The 19,600-nt window shown below is 38.3% G+C and overlaps 1 protein-coding gene across 2 annotated transcripts in view; it reads right to left on the reverse strand.

Annotated features, from left to right (window-relative positions):
• The window catches only part of CCDC73 (coiled-coil domain containing 73), a 234,870-nt gene that overhangs the window by 185,415 nt on the left and 29,855 nt on the right, over positions 1-19,600 (reverse strand). Inside the window, exon 1 of one of the 2 annotated variants that reach the window (XM_055356533.2) lies at positions 13,168-13,626. The exons of the other annotated variant lie outside the window; for it this stretch is intronic. The gene's annotated coding sequence lies outside the window, so the exon portion shown is untranslated. Of the gene's footprint in view, positions 1-13,167; positions 13,627-19,600 lie in introns of those variants that run through there. 2 annotated transcript variants of the gene reach the window in all.

Below are 19,600 nucleotides of genomic sequence, written 5' to 3' on the forward strand. Positions count from 1 at the left end.
ATGCCACTGCATTCCAGCCTGGGCAACACAGTGAGACCCTGTCTCAAAAGAAAAAGTGTTTGTGGAGTTTATAACAGAAGATATTTATGTTAACACTTTGTTAGAAACATCAATAATAATAAAAACAGGACTCAGAGTCTTCTAATTAAAGATAGTGGATTGAACAGAGGTATTTAGTTCCACTCCACTAAAATGACAGTGGGTGATTTAAGGCATAAGCCTTAGAACAAACAGAATGGTATCTAAGACAAAAACAATAAAACTCTGTTTTTTGGCAGACAGATAAAAAAGTAGAAATCTTTATCGCACCTGAGAAAGCTAGGAAAACTGAGAAGCAATTTGATTTACATCACTCTCTCCTCTTTCTCCCCTCCCCTGCCAACAGAGTCTGCTGATACCAGGTACCTCTAAAGGTGAAGGTAAAGGTGAAGCCAAAAACAGGATGATTACTTGAAAGTGTGTTTAAGAAGACCCACAGATTCCCTCTCTCTTTCTGGTTAGGCAGAACCCTCTCTGACCTGGGCAGAAGATTGGAAGTTGTTCTGATGATGACAAAACTGAGCCTCTGGAATGGGTTTATTGGGATACCAGGTGCAGTTGAGAAAGGGTCAGGGGTGGCTACTATATGGAAAAATGTGTATATTAAATGTTGAGATACCCACCAGTCTTCCTTCTCCACAGCTCCAACAGCTGCTAACAGCCAGATAGCTCTTGAGGCAGCAGATTGGAAGGAAGTGTGTGTTTTCTAAGGCCGTAGTCCCCAACCCCCAGGCCACAAATTGATACTGGTCCGTGGCCTGTTAGGAACACCCCAGGCCACGCAGCAGGAGGTGAGCAATGGCACGAGAGCAAGTGAAGCTTTATCTGTATTTACAGCCACTCCCCATTGTTCGCATTTCCACCTGAGCTGCCTCCTATCAGATCAGGGGCAGCATTAGATTCTCATAGGAGTGCAAACCCTGTTGTGAACTGTGCATGAGAGGGATCTAGGTTGCATGCTCCTTATGAGAATCTAATGCATGATGATCTGTCACTGTCTCCCATCACCCCCAGATGGGACAGCATAGTTGCAGGAAAACAAGTTCAGGGCTCCCACTGACTCTACATTATGGTGAGTTGTATAATTATTTCATTACATATCACAATGTAAAAATAATAGAAATAAAGTGCACAATAAGTTGTAATGTGCCTGAATCATCCTGAAACCATCCTCCCCCAGCCCCAGTCTGTGGAAAAATTGTCTTCCACAAAACCAGTCCCTGGTGCCAAAAAGTTGGGGACCACTGTTCTAGGGAATTTGACCAGGCTAAGAGAAAAGACACAAATAATATGATAACAGGAGTTTCCTCACAAAATGTTCTAGTCAGGTAACGCTAAGATGAAGACCATAGTCAATAGGCTATATCCATGCATACATAACCTCCAATTCACTTTCTGGTGCCCCATTCTTAAATACAGAGCAAAGAGTGAAAAACCAATAGACTTTTAAGGGAAAGTGTCTAATTTAAAAGACAAAGATTAAAACAAACTGAAATTTTAAAAACCAATTCAGAGGAAGCAAACATTAAGCAAAGGAAACTATTTCAAAAGAAATATTACTAACACTCTTTTAAAAATTATTTTCTTATCCATAGTGTTCAGTACAGCATCAACTTTCTTATGAAGAGATAAGAGTGTATATTACATTGATGAAAAAAAGATGCTTCACAGAAAGAAACAGTTCTTATAAAAATTAAGATAGTGGAAATGAAAAATCCAATAAAAGGATTAGAAGACAAAGTTAAAGAAGTCTTGCAAAAAGAAGCAAAAAGCCAAAGAAATAGAAAATTGAAGAAACAAAGATTAGAAAATTAGAGGATTAATCCAGAAGTCCCAATAACTGTACCCTAAAAGTCCCTGAAAGAGTGAACAAAGAAATTGGAGAAGAAATCATCAAAAAGTTTCTAAATCAATTTTCCCAGAATTAAAAAATATAACTTCACATATTAAAAGAGCCCATCAAGTGCCAGCACCAAAACACATCATTGGTGAAATAACAGAACACTAGAGGAAATGAAAAGATACTATATGCTTCCAGAAAGGAAAAAAAATCATAAAAAAGATCAAGAATTACACTGGAATTTTCAATATCCATAATGGAAGCTAGAATAAAGAAACTAAGCCCTCAGTTTAAAGGGAAAATGATTACCAGATTGGAATTTTAACAGCCATGTCAACAGTGAAGATAGAAGATATTTTCAGATATGTAGTATCCAAAACAATTTACCTTCTATGCACCCTTTCTCAGGAAGCTCCTTAAGGATTTCTCTAAGGAAGAGAAAGGCGTGGGATCCAGGAAACAGCGGATCCTTGTCTTAATCTGTTCAGATGACTATAACAAAATATCAGACTGGGTGGCTTATAAATAACAGAAATTTATTTCTCAGAGTTCTGGAAGCTGGGGAGTCCTAGATCAAAGTGCTAGCAGATTCAGTGTCTGGTGAGGTCCTGCTTCCTGTGTCCTCACATGGTGGAAGGGGTGAAGAAAGTCTCTGAGGCCTTTTTATTTTATTTTTATTTTTTTTCCTGGGGTCTTTTCATAAGGGTGCTAATCCCATTCAAGAGGACTCTGCCTTCATGACCTAATCACCTCTCAAAGGCCCCACCAAATACTACCACACTGGGGATTAGGTTTCAACATATGAATTTGGGGGAGACACAAACATTTATTCTACAGCAATCCTATGCAAGAAAGAGAGGAAAGGAACCCTAGCATGGTGAAGGAGGACAGCAAGAGGACACCTGTACAAAGACAGAGAGCAACCAGTCCAGATTAAAGTGGTTTAATAGGCTCTGGCGGAAACTTCCTCAACACAGTGATATTAATAGATTATCAACTGTTTTTAAGTTACTCATAAAAGTTTTAGGTAACTGAGAGAAGTCTGGGGTTGAATTAGTAATTAATACATTAAAAAGAAAGCAGGCCAGGCACAGTGGCCCACGCCTATAATCTCAGCACTTTGGGAGGCCAAGGTGGACAGATCACCTAAGATCGGGAGTTCGAGACCAGCCTGACCAACATGGAGAAACCCCGTCTCTACTAAAAGATACAAAATTAGCCGGGCGTCGTGGTGCATGCCTATAATCCCAGCTACTCAGGAGGCTGAGGCAGGAGAATTGCTTGAACCTGGGAGGCAGAGTTTTGGTGAGCCAAGATCGCACCATTGCACTCCAGCCTAAGCAACAAGAGTGAAAGTCCGTCTCAAAAAAAAAAAGAAAGCAATGGGGAAAAATAAGACAATCCAAGGTGGTAAGGAAAAATAATCACAGAATATTACAATAGTTCAGCTGTGAACCACATTTATGATTATGTTATTACTCTGCTGATATAATAAAGAGTATGCTACAACTGTTTATGGAGGATGTGAAGAAGGAGAAGTTAGAGCAAAAGACAAAAGAAAGTTAAATCCTTAGTTTCCATCATGGGAAGGCATTAGATAATGGGTAAAACTGGAAAATCAAGAAGTGTCATTTACAAACATGCTATTTAAAGATATGGAAGTAAATGTCTAAAGAATCAGCGAAAATAGCTTGAAGTAATTGCTCTGAAAAGGAAGAAATGGCAGGAGAGATCTCTTTTTCTGAACAAACTTTATTTTAAGAAAAGTATAAATGATTTTGTCCTCTTCATTCTCCTTTTCTATAAGCAGTGTAAATAACATATATAATGGAGGAGTAAATTTTATTGTATATGTTTTAAGTTGGTACAGAACCCTTAGACTAAGATATATGAAATCAGTTTAGTTTCTTATAATGATAGAACAGAAGAGGCTGGGCACGGTGGCTCATGCCTGTAATCCCAGCACTTTGGGAGGCCAAGGCAGGTGGATCATTTGAGGTCAGAAGTTCGAGACCAGCCTGGCCAACACGGTGAAACCCCATCTCTACTAAAAATTAGACAGGCGTGGTGGTGGGCGCCTGTAATCCCAGCTACTTGGGAGGCTGAGGCAGGAGAATCACTTGAACCCGGGAGGTAGAGGTTGCAGTGAGCTGAGACAGTGCTACTATACTCCAGCCTGGGCGACAAAGCGAGACTCCATCTCAGGAAAAAAAAAGAACAGAACAGTGTAGATTAAACTAGAATAGACCAGCAATCTCGTCACATACGATAAGTTTTATAAAACTCTTGTTTTAATTTTATGTAAACGTAAATACATATAAGTATACCAGATTACAATGTGAAATGTATTTCTTACAGTGGATCACTGTCAAAAAAAGTTTTACGATGCTGTTACAGACAGCTTGACAAGGTGAGAAATGCACCAGTTTTTCTTTTATTTTTTGTTTTTGTTTTTTTGACACAGGATCTCACTCTGTCACCCAGGCTGGAATGCAGTGGCGTGATCACAGCTCACTGAAGCCTTGACCTCCAGGGCTCAAGTGACCCTGCCACCTCAGCCTCCCAAGTAGCTGGGACTGTAGGCATGTGTCACCATACCCAGTGAATTTTTTATTTTTTTTAGAGACAGACAGGCTCTCACTATGTTACCCAGGCTGGTCTTGAACTCCTAGGCTCAAGCAATCCTCCTGCCTCGGCCTCCAAAGTGCTAGGATTACAGGCATGAGCCACCATGCCTGGCAGAAGTGCACCAGTTTTGAAGTTTTGTGGTAAAGTACAGATTTTTGTTATGTGCTTTTGAAAAAGAAATATGCATTTTTGTAGCTTCCTATAACAGAATCCACAACAGATAGGGATTAAAATTCTATCTCCTCTTACTAGCTGTATGACTTCTCACACAGAGGAGGTTTCAGTTTCCTCATCTATTAATACCAGGGATAATGATACTTATTTCACAGGATGTGATGATTAAATTAAGGTAACATATGTAAAGACCTGGTTTTACATAACGGTTCAGAAACCAGTGAAGAAGAAATGTAAATGCTTATATGTATAAAACATGCTGTTTTTGTAATTTTAAAAAGACATGTAATATTTAATTTGAAGCTTCATCTATATTTTACTTTTAACAGATCAAAATATTCTTACACTTCAGTACTGCTTTTATTACAGAAATATCTAAAAATGCATACGCCTTCCCCTATCCTGAAACACAATTTGAATAAACTCCAACAGTGATTCCATATAGAAGGGTTGCCATTAAGAAATGCTTACTGAATCTTTATTTTTAACATTTGGCATAAAATAGTTACTAATGAACTTTTGTAAGTAGTTCATTTATTTATAGTAATTTATAACAATAAATCTGTTATTTATAATACTCAAGTATTTATTATATAATTATAATATATAATAAATATATTATTTATATTTATAACATACTTGTTATTAATAAATATTTCATTATTAAAATATATTTTAAAGTAAGACCAATATAATATTATAAAATGCTTAAAGCATCATTTCAGCATTCATCATATTATTTATTTTATATAAGTATTACAAGCTTTTTTAAATGCTTTTTTTCAAAAGTACATAATAAAAATCTAAATTTTTCACAGTTTAAGAGATATAAAGGCTTTTATGTCTTTGGAAGTATTTATTAAAAATTACATCTTAAATACTCTACAGTGGAAAGTAAGTTAGCCTATAATCCTGATAGGGGTCAGAGTAATAACACAGAATGGACAAATTACACTGTCATTCTACTTAAATTATTTAAGTTATTTAATTTGACCTGTAGATAGTCTCTTGTCTTCTCATCATGCCTGACTTTTAAGTGGGAGGTCTTCATTCATGATGATCCTTTAATGGAAGTAAAGCTTTCTCCATTTAACCCATGCTGTTATCAATCATGTACAGGGATAAATGAGCCTGTAAGATTTTGCCAGTATCACAAATGACACTGTGACCTGAGGCCAACATCTTTATTTGCTTCTCCAGTGATTCACTTCAGCAGATATTAACCAATTTTATAATCCATGAAAGGCAAAATTAAAGGACATCATCCATAAAACAGAATAATTCGTATCAGCAACAAAGTGATGTGTATTATCTTATAAATTATATGGCCATACAGTGTGGTAATGTAATGAAGTAAAGATGGTAATAACCAAATGCCTAGGGCAAACGCTAATATGCATTTAATCACACAGCATGAAGCCATTTGTCACTACAGTTGAATGCATGTGTACATAAAATACATGAGTCACGTCCTTATTGTTATACTATAACAGCATCAATTTCACACTATCATTTCACATAATAACAACCAGTAGGCTTTGACATTAGCTAAAACATTCGAAGAATATAAACACAATTGTCTTTTTTATATTTACAAATATAAAAAATTTTTGATTTTTCAGTAACTAAAACATTTTTCCTAAAAAAATTATTTGGTAAAGAACCATAAGTTTCAAGTCGCTTTTTTCTTAAATATCACATAAGTTGGTTTCATCATATTGTCTTTTATTCTTGTGAATACTCTTATAACTTGAAAAGAATGGCAAATTAGTCCTATAAGCCTGTCTCCTTCATACATAATTATTAATTTAGTATGTAAATGTAAAATATGGATGGCACTTGTCACAAAAAGTGAATCTTTGTGTGAAAAATTATACCCATTAATTATACACAAGCTGGTGCATGTGTAGAGTAAAAAAGACACAGAACAATCAAAATATGATCTAAAAACATATAAACATGAATTATATGACCTGGGATTGCTACAAGATTCATTGAGAACGTCCTTAACTCCATCAGAACCTTTTATAATCTAATAAAATTATAACTATTACATTTCCTAAGGTATACCCCCCAAAAGTAAAGAACTGAAAGATCTTTTATGTCCCATATAGCACAAGTGCCAAGCTGGAACTGATTACACTTACACTCATCAGATTCTATCTTGTAGTAGCAAAAGTTGCCTTATCCGTTATACTGCAAATTCTTTGACCAATGGCCAAGTCTTCCACACTTTTGTATTCTCATACTGCCAGATACAATAATTTACAAAAGGCAGGCACTAAATTAATTTTTGTTGCATTGAATATTATACTGAATTGAATAGATCACTTATATCCTTTGGAAAAGGCAAGAGAAGGATACTTGAAAACCATGAATCAAAGAAGGCAGCATGTACAATCAGAGTGTTTCCTATAACTGTGATAGATAAACTTTTAGAAGGATATCACAAAGCTAGAAAGACTAGAGAAGAGCAATAAAGGAAGAGTATCCATATACGGATTTTTAAAAATTAATTAGACTTCTCATATACAGACAATAAAGAATAACAATGATGTAATTCAATAAATCTTTCTGTTTAAGGAACTACAGATGGTACAAATTTGACGGTACAAATCTTTTTTTTTTTTTTTTTGACACAGGGTCTCACTCTGTCATGAAGGCTGGAGTGCAGTGGTGTCATCACAGCTCACTGCAGCCCCGACCTCCGGAGCTCATGAGATCCTCCCACCTCAGCCTCCCAAGTAGCTGGGACTGCAGGCACATGACACAACACCCAGCTAATTTTTGTATTTTTTGTAGGGATGGGGTCTCACTATGTTGCCCAGGCTAATCTGGGCTCAAGTGGTCCTCCCACCTCAGCCTCCCAAAGTGCTGGGATTACAGGCATGAGCTACTGTGCTTGGCCGAGTTAATCTTAATCTCCAGGTATTTACAATCTAGAAAAATGGATAAAGCACTTATACAAATTAGTTTAACTCAAGGCATGGTAACACCAGGCATAATACAAAAGACATGGTAGATAAACAGAAAAGGGTGCTATAAGTGTTCAAAGAGTTCAAAGTCATGGTGCCCAAGCCTCATTCACTTTATCTCTAAAATAAGAATGCTAAACTATGTTTAATTTTTATATTGTTAACTTTTAAACATACTATCCCATTGCAAAAATAGTTATAATTTCAACAGCAAATTAGATAAGATAGTATCTAGTGCAATTCTAGCTGTCAAATTCTGATCTAATTAACCTATGGAGATGAGATTTTAGGCTACTTATAATTCCAAAAACAGTTAATGGAGAAGGATTTTTAGAAACATAAAGATTAAATGTTTAGCCTTAGGGGAAAAAAAAGGGAATAATACTCCTCTCATTCTTAGCGACTACAGTGAAGGATAAGGTGAAAGGGCCACAGTACAAAAATCACTGAGTTTCCAAAGAGATCAGTTATAAAATCAAGTGTAAACCTGACCTTGTTAAATAAACTTCAAAATATCATAACTAAGAAGAAACTTAAATCCAATATTAATGTAAGCAAATAAAGGAAACAAAGAAAAATGTATTCGTTCATTTAACAAACATTTATTGAGTCTCTTCTATATTCAAAACGTAGTGATTTTTTTAAAAATACAGACACCCAGGCTGGGGGTGTTGGCTCAGTCCTGTAATCCCAGCACTTTGGGAGGCTAAGGCAGGAGGATCGCTTGAGGCCAAGAGTTCAAGATTAGCCTAGACAACATAGTGAGACCTACATCTCTACAAAAAAAACAGAAAAATTCGCTGGGTGTGGTGGTGTACACCTGTAGTCTCAGCTACTCAGGAGGCTGAGGTGGGAGGATCACTTGAGCCAGGGAGGTCAAGGCTACAGCTAGCTATGATCATGCCACTACACTCCAGCCTGTGTGACAACGACACCTTCTTCTCAAGGAACTCTAGTAGAGAGATACGGATATACAAAATAATTATAATACAATGTGATCATGCGTGAAGATGGACACCCAGCATGAGAAAATCAGGGGTGGCTTGGGAAGGTCACTCAGCCTGAGGAAGGTGACTTCTGGGCTGAGATTTAAAATCTTAAAAGACAAGACATTAGTAAAATGAAAAATTAGATAAGGGTATTTTAGAGGGAAAAACAGCATAAGTAAAGGCAGAGATGGAAGAAACATCATTTTAAATGAGGAACTAAAAGTAGTGTAGGGAGATTGAAGTCTAACAGGTAAGGCTGAGAGAAGATGAGATGAGGCTTGAGAAGCAGGCAAGTCTTAGGGGGTCTTTTATGTTATGTTAAGGAGGCTGAACTAATACCATCACATATTCTGCTCTATTATACCAAATGCCTTGCCATATATTCTCTGTTTAAACGTATTTTAAAATCAGATCAAATTCCATCTCCTCTGAAGATTTTCTCACAAATCCCATTCACACCAATTTCTCCTTTTCCGAACTATACTTATTGTCAGATCATATGGTTAGCACTTTATTCTGTATATTGCCCCATTCTGTTATTGTCTATTCCACATAATTTTGCACTTTATTTTATCCATTTATAATACTGCCCATAAATAATGTTATTTTTTCATTAACTGTTTCATGTTTGAAGAACGCTTATTAAACTCCAAGTGAGGAAAAACCTTGAGAGCATAGTGAATACTTGATAAACATTTTATTAAATTGCTATAAATTATATAAAATTTAAAAAACCACTTTTAGTTTCTTAAAATATTTACACTATTATGAGTAAAACATTCTCTATTCATACTAAAATCTTTACCAAATTTCTCCTTGTTTTAAGAAACAGAGGGAAGATTATATATATAAATTTTAGAAATTTAAAAATAGTTAAAACATGAACTGTATATGTGTGAAGAGATTGAGAGAATTAGATGTTATCTCCGTAAAGATCATTATGAAACTATAACATAAAATAAGCTACTAAATGTACTATAAATTCAACCAATCTAAGGCAACATACCAGAGACCTTTGGAACAAGTACATAAACACTAATTTCAGCCACCTTATAAATAAAATGTAGCAAAATCCTTTAAGGATTTTATAAAACACAACTTTTAACTAAACTAAACTCCAATTTTTTTCAAATACGAAACAAGAATTGCCAAAATAGCTTAATAAAGTTGATTCCAACACAGCTAGAAATGTACTGCTCATTGAACTTAACTGAAAATAAGTTTTAGTTTTATATGAAATTAATCAGTGCCAGAAAATCTCATAAAGGTTTTTCTTGTTACTAACAGAAAATTTCCATGGGTCATCAGGAAATTAAGAAAGCTGAATGACTTCCTGATGTGTTTCTCTGTCATGTCAATATTAGCAAATAAACGAATTAGGAAAATGACATCAATAATTTACAATAAAAATTTTCACCTAAATGTACATTACAACAAAAACATTTCTGCCTTAATTATCTACATGATTATTTCCCAAAGTATGTTCTAAGGGGCACAAGGCCCACAAGATACATTTCTAAAAACAGGTTCCACAGTCAAATAAATCTGGGAAATCCCATACACTAACTCCCCATTTCAGAGATAAGCAGTCCCATTAGCTTTGTTGGAGCCTGTTTAACTTTAATCCGTATTTCCCAAGTTTACCTTGATCTTGAAACACTTTTTTTCATAATTCATAAGACAAGCTAATATTCTGGGGAACATGTATTCCAAAGAACATACTTTGGAAAATTCTAATCTACAAAATTGTTATATGTTCTTCCTTCACTAGTGGCCTAAACTGATTGTAAAGAATAATTTCCCAGTTAAAAAAACACTGTTCTCAGCCAGGCGTGGTGGCTAATGCCTGCAATCCCAGGACTTTGGGAGGCCAAGGCAGTGCAATTGCTCAAGCTCAGGAGCTCAAGACCTCAAGACCAGACTCAGCAACATGGTGAAACCCCATCTCTACCAAAAAACAAAATCAAAAAGTATCCAGTTGCGGTAGTGTGCTCCTGTAGTCACAGATATTCAGGAGGCTGAGGTGAGGGATCACTTGAGCCCAGGAGGTGGAGGCTGCAGTGAGCCAAGATCACACCACTGTACTACAGCCTGGGCAACAAGAGCCAGACCCTGTCTCAAACACACACACACACACACACACACACACACACATACACACACACACACACACACAATCCCCACCACTGTTCTCATTCAACTGTTACCAGGACTGATAAAAGAACATAATCCATCAACAAAGACATTTACCATTGAATCAATGACTTCTTTCAACTATAGCCCTAACACAATTTCCCAAAGTGTGTTCCATTAATAAGCACAGCACAAAAAAATAGGACCCCACGGTCTAGTGCAGTAAAACTGTAGACTGTGACTCATTCATGAGTCAAAAAATCAATGTAATGGGTCTTGACCAGAATTTTTTTTTTAATGAAAGGCTAGACTAGTAAAAAATAAAATAAAAAACATAAGTGTACACTGCTTATGGTAAAGGTAAGTATGGACTCATGTGTAAGTATTTACTCATATGGTAAAACTAACTATTGACTAATGTCGGCTGTAATGAGAGTTTAAGAATGCTGTGAGTTCAAAAAAAGTTAGGTTAAACAAGTTCCTTTACTGCAGGACATTTTAGAGTCCTTAAATGAATTCCAAGAGTATTTTTGGCCACAGAAACCTTTTTTTATTGAAGCATCTCACAGGACTAGTGCTCCCTGGAACACAATTTAGGAAATACTGTCTTTTGGAAACGGTGTACCTCCAACTGTCTTGAGGTACACTATATAAATTACAGTGTCCAATTTTCACCTCCTTCAGAAAACTCACAATCAGATTTCTCATCTTAACTATAGCATCCTTCACAATTTGATCAAACTTGCAATAACTTTAATTTGGTTATCATGAAGTAGTGGTTAAGCATCTGGGTTTCAATTCTAGTTCCACCACTTGTCGGCTGTGTAATCAGCCTTGCATTATTATTTAATCCCTTTCCCATGGTTTTCCCATGAAGTGTAAGGAGAATACTGGGAATACCTACGGTACAGGGTTTGGGGTTTGTTTTTTTAGGATTAAATGAGATAATTTCCAGCCCCTGGCGTGTAATAAGCATTCCACATATGATATATATTACTATTAGAATAACGCTATCACCGCACCTGTACAGTTGTTACGGGATACACGGCCAGAGCGAAAGAAACTAAAAACCCTATGCTGCCGCCTGGTGGACACTCGGAATTTAAAAATCTGTCATTCGCTTCCTTCCTGACACTACGATATGAAGCCGTATGGAAATTAAAACGTTTTCTCAAGCTGCATTAACACACTTTATAAATCATCAAAGTGGGGAATCTAATTTTCCAAAACTTAACAACTACCCCCAACGCAACCCTGAAACCAGGGAGAGTTGTAAAGACTCAAATTGGCCGAAGAAATGGCTGAGAGAAGACACCAGTGAAGGACTACAGAGGAAACTCCATCCACAGCGTATTTGCTGATTCTCAGGTTGGGATATTTCAGTATAGGTTTTTTCTTCAAGGCATAAAACAAAGAGAGCCATAGGAATTTATCACAACTAAAGCAAAATAACCAATAATCATCAATTTGAGGATCTCAATTAATGTAAGCAGAAGACTCCGTGGAATCTTCACATTTTCTTTCTAAAAGAAGTGCAGTGATCGTAAAGGTTCCCATAAATGACTTAAGGGTTGTCACTTATTTTCAAAAGCAAAGTGAAGTGGAAGATTGCAGCAATGACATGAATAATTTATTTTATTTTATTTTACTTTATTTTATTTTATTTTATTAGACAGAGTCTCGCTCTGTTGCCCAGGCTGGAGTGCAGTGGAGTGATCTCGGCTCACTGCAACCTCCGCCTCCCGGGTTCAAGCAATTCTCCTGCCTCAGCCTCCTGAGTAGCTGGGACTACAGGCGCCCGCCACCACGCCCGGCTAATTTTTGTATTTTTAGTAGAGACGGGGTTTCACCATGTTGACCAGGCTGGCCTCAAACTCCTGACCTCAGGTGATCCGCCCGCCTCAGCATCCCAAAGTGCTGGGACTACAGATGTGAGCCACCGCCCCGACCAAATAATTTATATCTAGAATTCAGCATTATCAGGATTAGCAGGGCAGTCATTTCATTCCCAGTGAGATTCCATTTAAATTTGCTCGTGCAAGGCAGTTTGGGAGAAACAAAATTACCAGCAGAATGAAGAAAAAATAGAGAAATGTCCTTGGGAATTTACACACTTCTGCAACTGCGCTAGAACTTTCGCACTATACTTAAAACATTCTGCAAAGAGTAACGTTCACCAAAGAAAAAGTCGAGATTCACCAATAACAGTTCCAAATGTTGCTAACTCTGAGCGGTCAGAGTTGTTTGAAAATTTTCAGAAGAACAATCGACATGATTGCATTGCATTCATAAGGCAAATATGAGGTTTAAAACAAAAACCACCACCACGCAAGGCACATGTACAGAAGGCGCTTCTCCACGATGAACAGACGAGACCCTCATGACTCACCCGCAGTCTCAATCCTGCCCAAGCAGAGATCCAGATGGAAGCCTCAGTGTGGCTGCTTCTCCTGGGTCGGGAGCGTGGAAGATTCTAGACACAGCCCAGCAGTCAGGAGGCTCCAGGCCAAAGCAGCCCCTTGGCAACCAGAGCAACGAAGGGTAGGTTAGGCAGCTGGAGGTGCAGGGCAAACCCGTAAGTGGACCCTGGATGAAAAGATTAGGGCTGCTTCCTAAACAGCCCAACTACACGCTTGTGACTGCTCCGAGTTACCTCAGTGAAGCGCGCCTCTAGCTCCTGTTGGCCCTTCCGGTTCACCTTTTCCCGCCCTAGGGCACTTCCGGCTTGAAGGTCATTAGCCTAAGATACGTGGGTAATCTTGAGCATCTGGGGCAAAATATGGTTGATTTTATTTTCTTTTTAAATACAAGCTTCGGAAAAGATACCTGGATATTTGATGTTTTTCCTTAAGTACAACATGTATTGGCTTATATATTCTTTTTTGTTTTTGTTTGTTTTCGGTTTTTTGTTTGTTTTTTTTTTTGAGACGGAGTCTCGCTCTGTCGCCCAGGCTGGAGTGGAGTGGCGCGATCTCGGCTCACTGCAAGCTCCACCTCCCAGGTTTATGCCATTCTCCTGCCTCAGCCTCCCGATATATTCGTTTTTTTAAAAAAGTCTTTGGAAAGATGAAAGAAAAACGAGTAAGTGTTACCTGTGGGGAGCAATGGGAAGTGTGGGGATGGGAACAGGAGAGAGAGGGAGACTTCACTGAATAGCTTTTTATACTTTTTGATGTTTGCTTCATGTGAATGTGTTACTAATTCAAAAAATAAATGTTAGCCGGGTGTGAGGGTTTACTGGCTCATGCCTGTAACCCCAACAATTTGGGAGGCTGAGGTGGGAGGATTGCTTCAGGTAAGGAGTTCGATACCAGCCTAGGCAACATGGTGAGACCCCCGTCTCTACCCAAAAATACAAAAATCAGCTGGGCATGGTGGCGTGCGGCTGTAATCCCAGCTACTTGGGAGGCTGAGGCAAGAGGATAGATTGAGCCTGGGAGGTCAAGACTGCAGTGACCCAAGACTGCACCACTGCACTCCAGCCTGGGCAATGGAGCAAAACCCTGTCAAAAAAAAAAAAAAAGAAAAGTTGCTTAATTTTTAAAGTGAAATAGAAAAAAAACTGTAGTTCTAATTATACTGATAATCACACCTATTTTAAGCACCTAACTAATGATATGTTTCAGTATGTTATGTGGAATAGTCATTCAATAAGAATGTAATATGTTTCAGGCCTACATTGTTTTTGCATGCTACCAAAATGTAAAAGAAGTGGTTCCTGCCCTCAAATTTTTTTTTTTTTTTGAGACAAAGTCTCATTCTTGTCCCCCAGGCTGGAGTGCAATGGCACGATCTCAGCTCACTGCAACCTCCACCTCCCGGGTTCAAGCGATTCTCCTGCCTCAGCCTCCCGAGTAGCTGGGATTACAGGCGCCTGTCACCACGCCTGGCTAATTTTTGTATTTTTAGTAGAGACGGGGTTTCACCATGTTGGCCAGGCTGGTCTTGAACTCCTGACCTCAGGTAATCTGCCCGCCTTGGCCTCCCAAAGTACTGGGATTACAGGCATGAGCCACCGCAGCCGGCCCCCCGCCCTCAAATTTTTAACCACGTTTTCCAGTAAAAATCTGTCTGGAATTCTTTTTACTCCTTCCCTTTCTCCAAGCGTTTGCCCAGATGTCACCTTTTTAGGGAGAGCATTCCTAACTACCCCATAGTAACACCCATGCACATCCCCTACTTTGACCCCACCTTGTTTTATTCTCTGTAGCACAATCACCATCTCGTCTGGTATATTTATTAACTGTATCCTAGGACACAAGCTTCGTGAAAACAGAGATGAATTTTGTTCACTTGCTTACCAGAATCTAGCACAATGTCTGGCATGTAAATGCCAAATAAATTCATATGAATGAATAAATGGACTATGACCTTTCAATTTGGTGTTTACCAACCATAACAGCTATACTCTAATAATAACTAATATTTACGATAATTTACTATGTGCCAGACAATGAGCTAAGTGTTTTTACATACATCATCTCATCTTAGTCTCCACAACAATCCTATTACTATGCACTTTTTGCATATTAGAAAACTAAGGTGTAGAGAGGCTAATGAGTTGAATGTAATCACCTCTGAATGCCCTTCTAACCCCATGCAATTTCCCCAATGATCAGTGCTATGGTTTGAATGTTTTTGTCCTGTCCACAATTCATGTTGAAACTTAATCTCCAAAGCAAGTGTGTTATGAGGTGTGGCCTTTAGGAGACGATTGAGTCATGAGGGGAGAATAGGATGTGATGCCCTTATAAAGGGGTTTTTCGGCCAGCTGTGGTGGCTCATGCCTGTAATCCCAATACTTTGGGAGGCCAAGGTGAGTGGACCACTTGAGGTTGGGAATTTGAGACCAGCCTGGCCAACATAGAGAAACCCCGTTTCTACAAAAAATACAAAAATGAGCCGGGCATGGTGGCAGGTGCCTGTGTAATCCCAGCTGCTCAGGACGCTGAGGCGTAAGAATCGCTTGAACCCAGGAGGCAGAGGTTGCAGTGAGCCGAGATCACACCACTCCACTCCAGCCTGGGTGACAGACTGAGACTGCCTCAAAAAAAAAAAAAAAAGTAACAACTTAAAAAGTTAAAGGACTTAACCATTATTTTCACTTTGGGGATATCACTTTCAAGTCATGATACATGTGAACATTTAAAGAAACCTAACTGTTTCTATCAGCAGTTAGAAACTGCATCCATGTGCCAGGAATGGTGGCACACATCTATAGTCCCAGTTGCTTTGGAACCTGAGGCAGAAGGATCACTTGAGCCCAGGAGTTTGAGACTGCAGTGAGCTATGATTGCGCTACTGCACTCCAGCCAGGGTGACAGAGAGAGACCTTGTCTCAAAAAACAAAAAACAAGTTTAGAACTCTGTACATCTTCCTCCACTTGCCTGGCATATCCTGATTCTGCCACAACCAGCAGTTCACTTCGCCTTTCTTTGTACATGCTGCTTCCTCTACCTGGATGCTCTTTACTGTCACTAGGCCTATCCAAAAACACTTTCTCATCCTTTAAATTCCAGTTCACAGGTCCCCTCTTTGAAATTTCATCAACTCTCCACTCCCATCTAAGTAGAACTAATCATTCCCTGCTTGGTGCAATCACTTGACTCTACATATCTTTATTGTAGTATTTATCATAGGCCCTTGCAATTGTCTGTATACACTTTCTCTCTCCTAATAGACTGTGAACTTTTTGAGGACAGGGACTTTGTCATATTTACTTTTAAATCCCCAATGGCTAGCACAGTAGATGGCACACAGCACAGTGCTTAAGAGCAAATGGCTTGGTGCAAATCCTGACTCTGCCATTTACTAGCTTAGGACATTGGGCAAGGCATTTGACCTCTCTGTGCCTCAAAATCCACATTGGTAAAATGGGAGTAATGATACAGTATGATCATCCCTAATCCAAAAATCTGCAATCCTAAATGTTCCAAAATCTGAAACTTTTTGAGCACCAACCTGATGATACAAGTGGAAAATTCCACACTGGACTTCACATGACAGACTGCCATCAAAACTTTGTTTCATGCATAAAGTTATTACAAATATTGTATAAAATCACCATCAGGCTATATGCATAAGGTGCATAGGAAACATAAATGAATTTTGTGTTTAGATTTGGGTCTCTAACCCAACATATCCCGTTGTGTATGTGCAAATATTTCAAAATCCAAAAACCCTGAAATCTGAAACACCAAAGCATTTTGGAGAAAGGACACCCAACCTGTACTACCTACCTCTAAGATACAAATATGACAGATAAGGTGCACAAAGTGCATAGCACTGTGCTTGGCCGATAGTAAGCATTCAAAAAGTATGAGCTGTTGTATTAGTATTAGTATTTTAGACGAGGTCTCGCTCACTACCCAGGCTGGAGTGCAGTGGCACAATCACCACTAACTGCAACCTCAACCTCCTGGGCCCCAGGGGTTCTGGGCCCCAGTGATCCCCACCTCAGCCTTCTGAGTAGCTGGGACCACAGGTGCATGCCACCATGCCCAGCTATTTTGTTTGTTTGTAGAGACAGGGGTCTCCCTGTGTTGCTCAGGCTAGTCTCAAACTCCTGGGCTCAAGTGATTCTCCTGCCTTGGCCTCCCAAAGTGCTGGGATTACAGGCGTGAACCACCGTGCCCCACCTTATTATTCGTTATTATTGTCATTACAATTTTTAGGAACTCAGTATGTATAAATTGGTTAAATGAATTCATGAATGAGTAAGCAAAGATATTTTCAGTGGCTAATCAGGCATCTAACTCCAAGCACAGGTAATGGGAAGTTCTTCCTCTTTCTACCACATGCTCTCTTGTTTCCCTTTTTTCTGTTCCCATTTTCCCCTCTTAGTTAATCTAATGTAACTTTACATATATGCAAATTAAACGCTTTTTTTTCACTACAAAGTCTGTGGGTTTTTGTTTTGTTTTTTGCTTTTTGGGTTTTTGTTTGTTTGTTTTTGGAGGGGGGGGCGTTGAGACAGAGTCTCATTTTGTCACCCAGGCTGGAGTGCAGTGGTGCAATCTCGGCTCACTGCAGCCTTACCTCCTGGTCTCAAGCGATCCTCCCTCCTCAGCCCCACAAGTAGCTAAGACCACAGGAGTGCACCACCACACCTGGCTAATTTTTTTTTCTTTTTTTTTTTTTTTTTTTTGAGACAGAGTTTCACTCTGTCTCCCAGGCTGGAATACAGTGGCACAATCTCAGCTCACTGCAACCTCCACCTCCCGGGTTCAAGTGATTCTCCTGCCTCAGCTTCCTGAGTAGCTGGGATTACAGGCCTGCGCCACCACGCTCAGTTAATTTTTGTATTTTTAGTAGAAATGGGGTTTCACTATGTTGGCCAGGCTAGTCTCGAACTCCCGACCTCAACTGATCTGCCCACCTCACCCTCCAAAAGTGCTGGGATTACAGGCATGAGCCACCATGCCTGGCCCCATTTTTTGTATTTATTTGTATAGACAGGGTTTTATCATATTTCCCAGACTGGTCTCGAACTCCTGAGCACAAACCACCATGCCCAGCATGTGGGTTTTTTTTAATGAATAGAATGTGAATCTTTATTACAATTTGGAATTATTTTTACACTTAACATAGATTAAAGCCTCAGACTGTCTTAATCCAGTCCTACCCATAATTGTCAGAGTGAAAGTATGTCATTTTTACTTGATGTAGTAAAGGGAGTAAGCATATTTACATGTCTCCCAAACTAGGTTCTCTGTAATCAGTTTTCATATCCTACACTATTAGACCTAGAGCTGGTTAGAATTGGTTGTGAATAAGCACAGTGACTCCCTTAGGAGAATAACAGGAGATAATATCTACATCAAAGAATAACTTATATGCACGAAGTAAATGAATAGGTTTCTGCAGCCTACTTAAATGCTATAGTAAAAACAAGTGCTTATAACTTTGTTATAGTTACAGCACTTACCACATTTCATTATAGTTATTTCTTTCCATGCTTGTGGGCAGAGAATGTATCATATTCATCTTTGTATCTGTAACCTCAGCACAGTGCTTGGCACATAACATACATTTAATAAATATTAATGGATAAATATTTATAGTCAGAGTTGCATATTAAAATTTTCATGTAATAATTGATAGCACCACAAACTGTAGTTGAAATCTTTCTAAAATTTGCTGTATGTATTGAATTTTCACTCTAGCTTTTTACTTTGTATATAATATAGTAACATGTCAATTAGCTATTGAATTTTAAGTGTCAATATTAGTATGATGGATTAATCAACTACAAATAATTATCTAGAAGATGTACTACATACACCATGGGAGAGGTTTTATGTGAACTTATTATTTATTTATTTTATTTAACCTTATTTTAGATATAATGTACATGGGAGAAAAAGTCAAACATTATTCTTGAATTCAAGGTTGCAGTGGACTATGATCAAGCCACTGCACTTCAGCCTGGGCAGCACAGTGAGACTTCATCTATATATTTTTAAAAGTTATTCTTATTATAAAATTGAGATTAGGCATACTCTTAATAAGACTTTTGCTTTTTTCCTAATAGAATAGGTTTTCTTTTGAGCTATTAATTCAAAATTTAATGAAAAGCAATAAAACAAACTCAACATATTTATAAAATTTATCTTTTTTGGCCCCCTCAACTAACTCCTCTTCTGGACCCCTTTACTTATGTTAATGATGGCACCATCCTTTCAGTTAATTAAGATGGAAACTTCAGAGTAATAGTATACTTCTCTTTCCCTCTCTCTTATTCCTCTCCTCCAAGTTGCAGGCCTAGTCAAAGATTTAGGACGACGTAGGAGAAGAAGAGTGAAGTAATGAGTCTTACAGT

This window comes from Gorilla gorilla, chromosome 9 (assembly GCF_029281585.2).
Source record: "Gorilla gorilla gorilla isolate KB3781 chromosome 9, NHGRI_mGorGor1-v2.1_pri, whole genome shotgun sequence".
Lineage (NCBI taxonomy): Eukaryota > Metazoa > Chordata > Mammalia > Primates > Hominidae > Gorilla > Gorilla gorilla.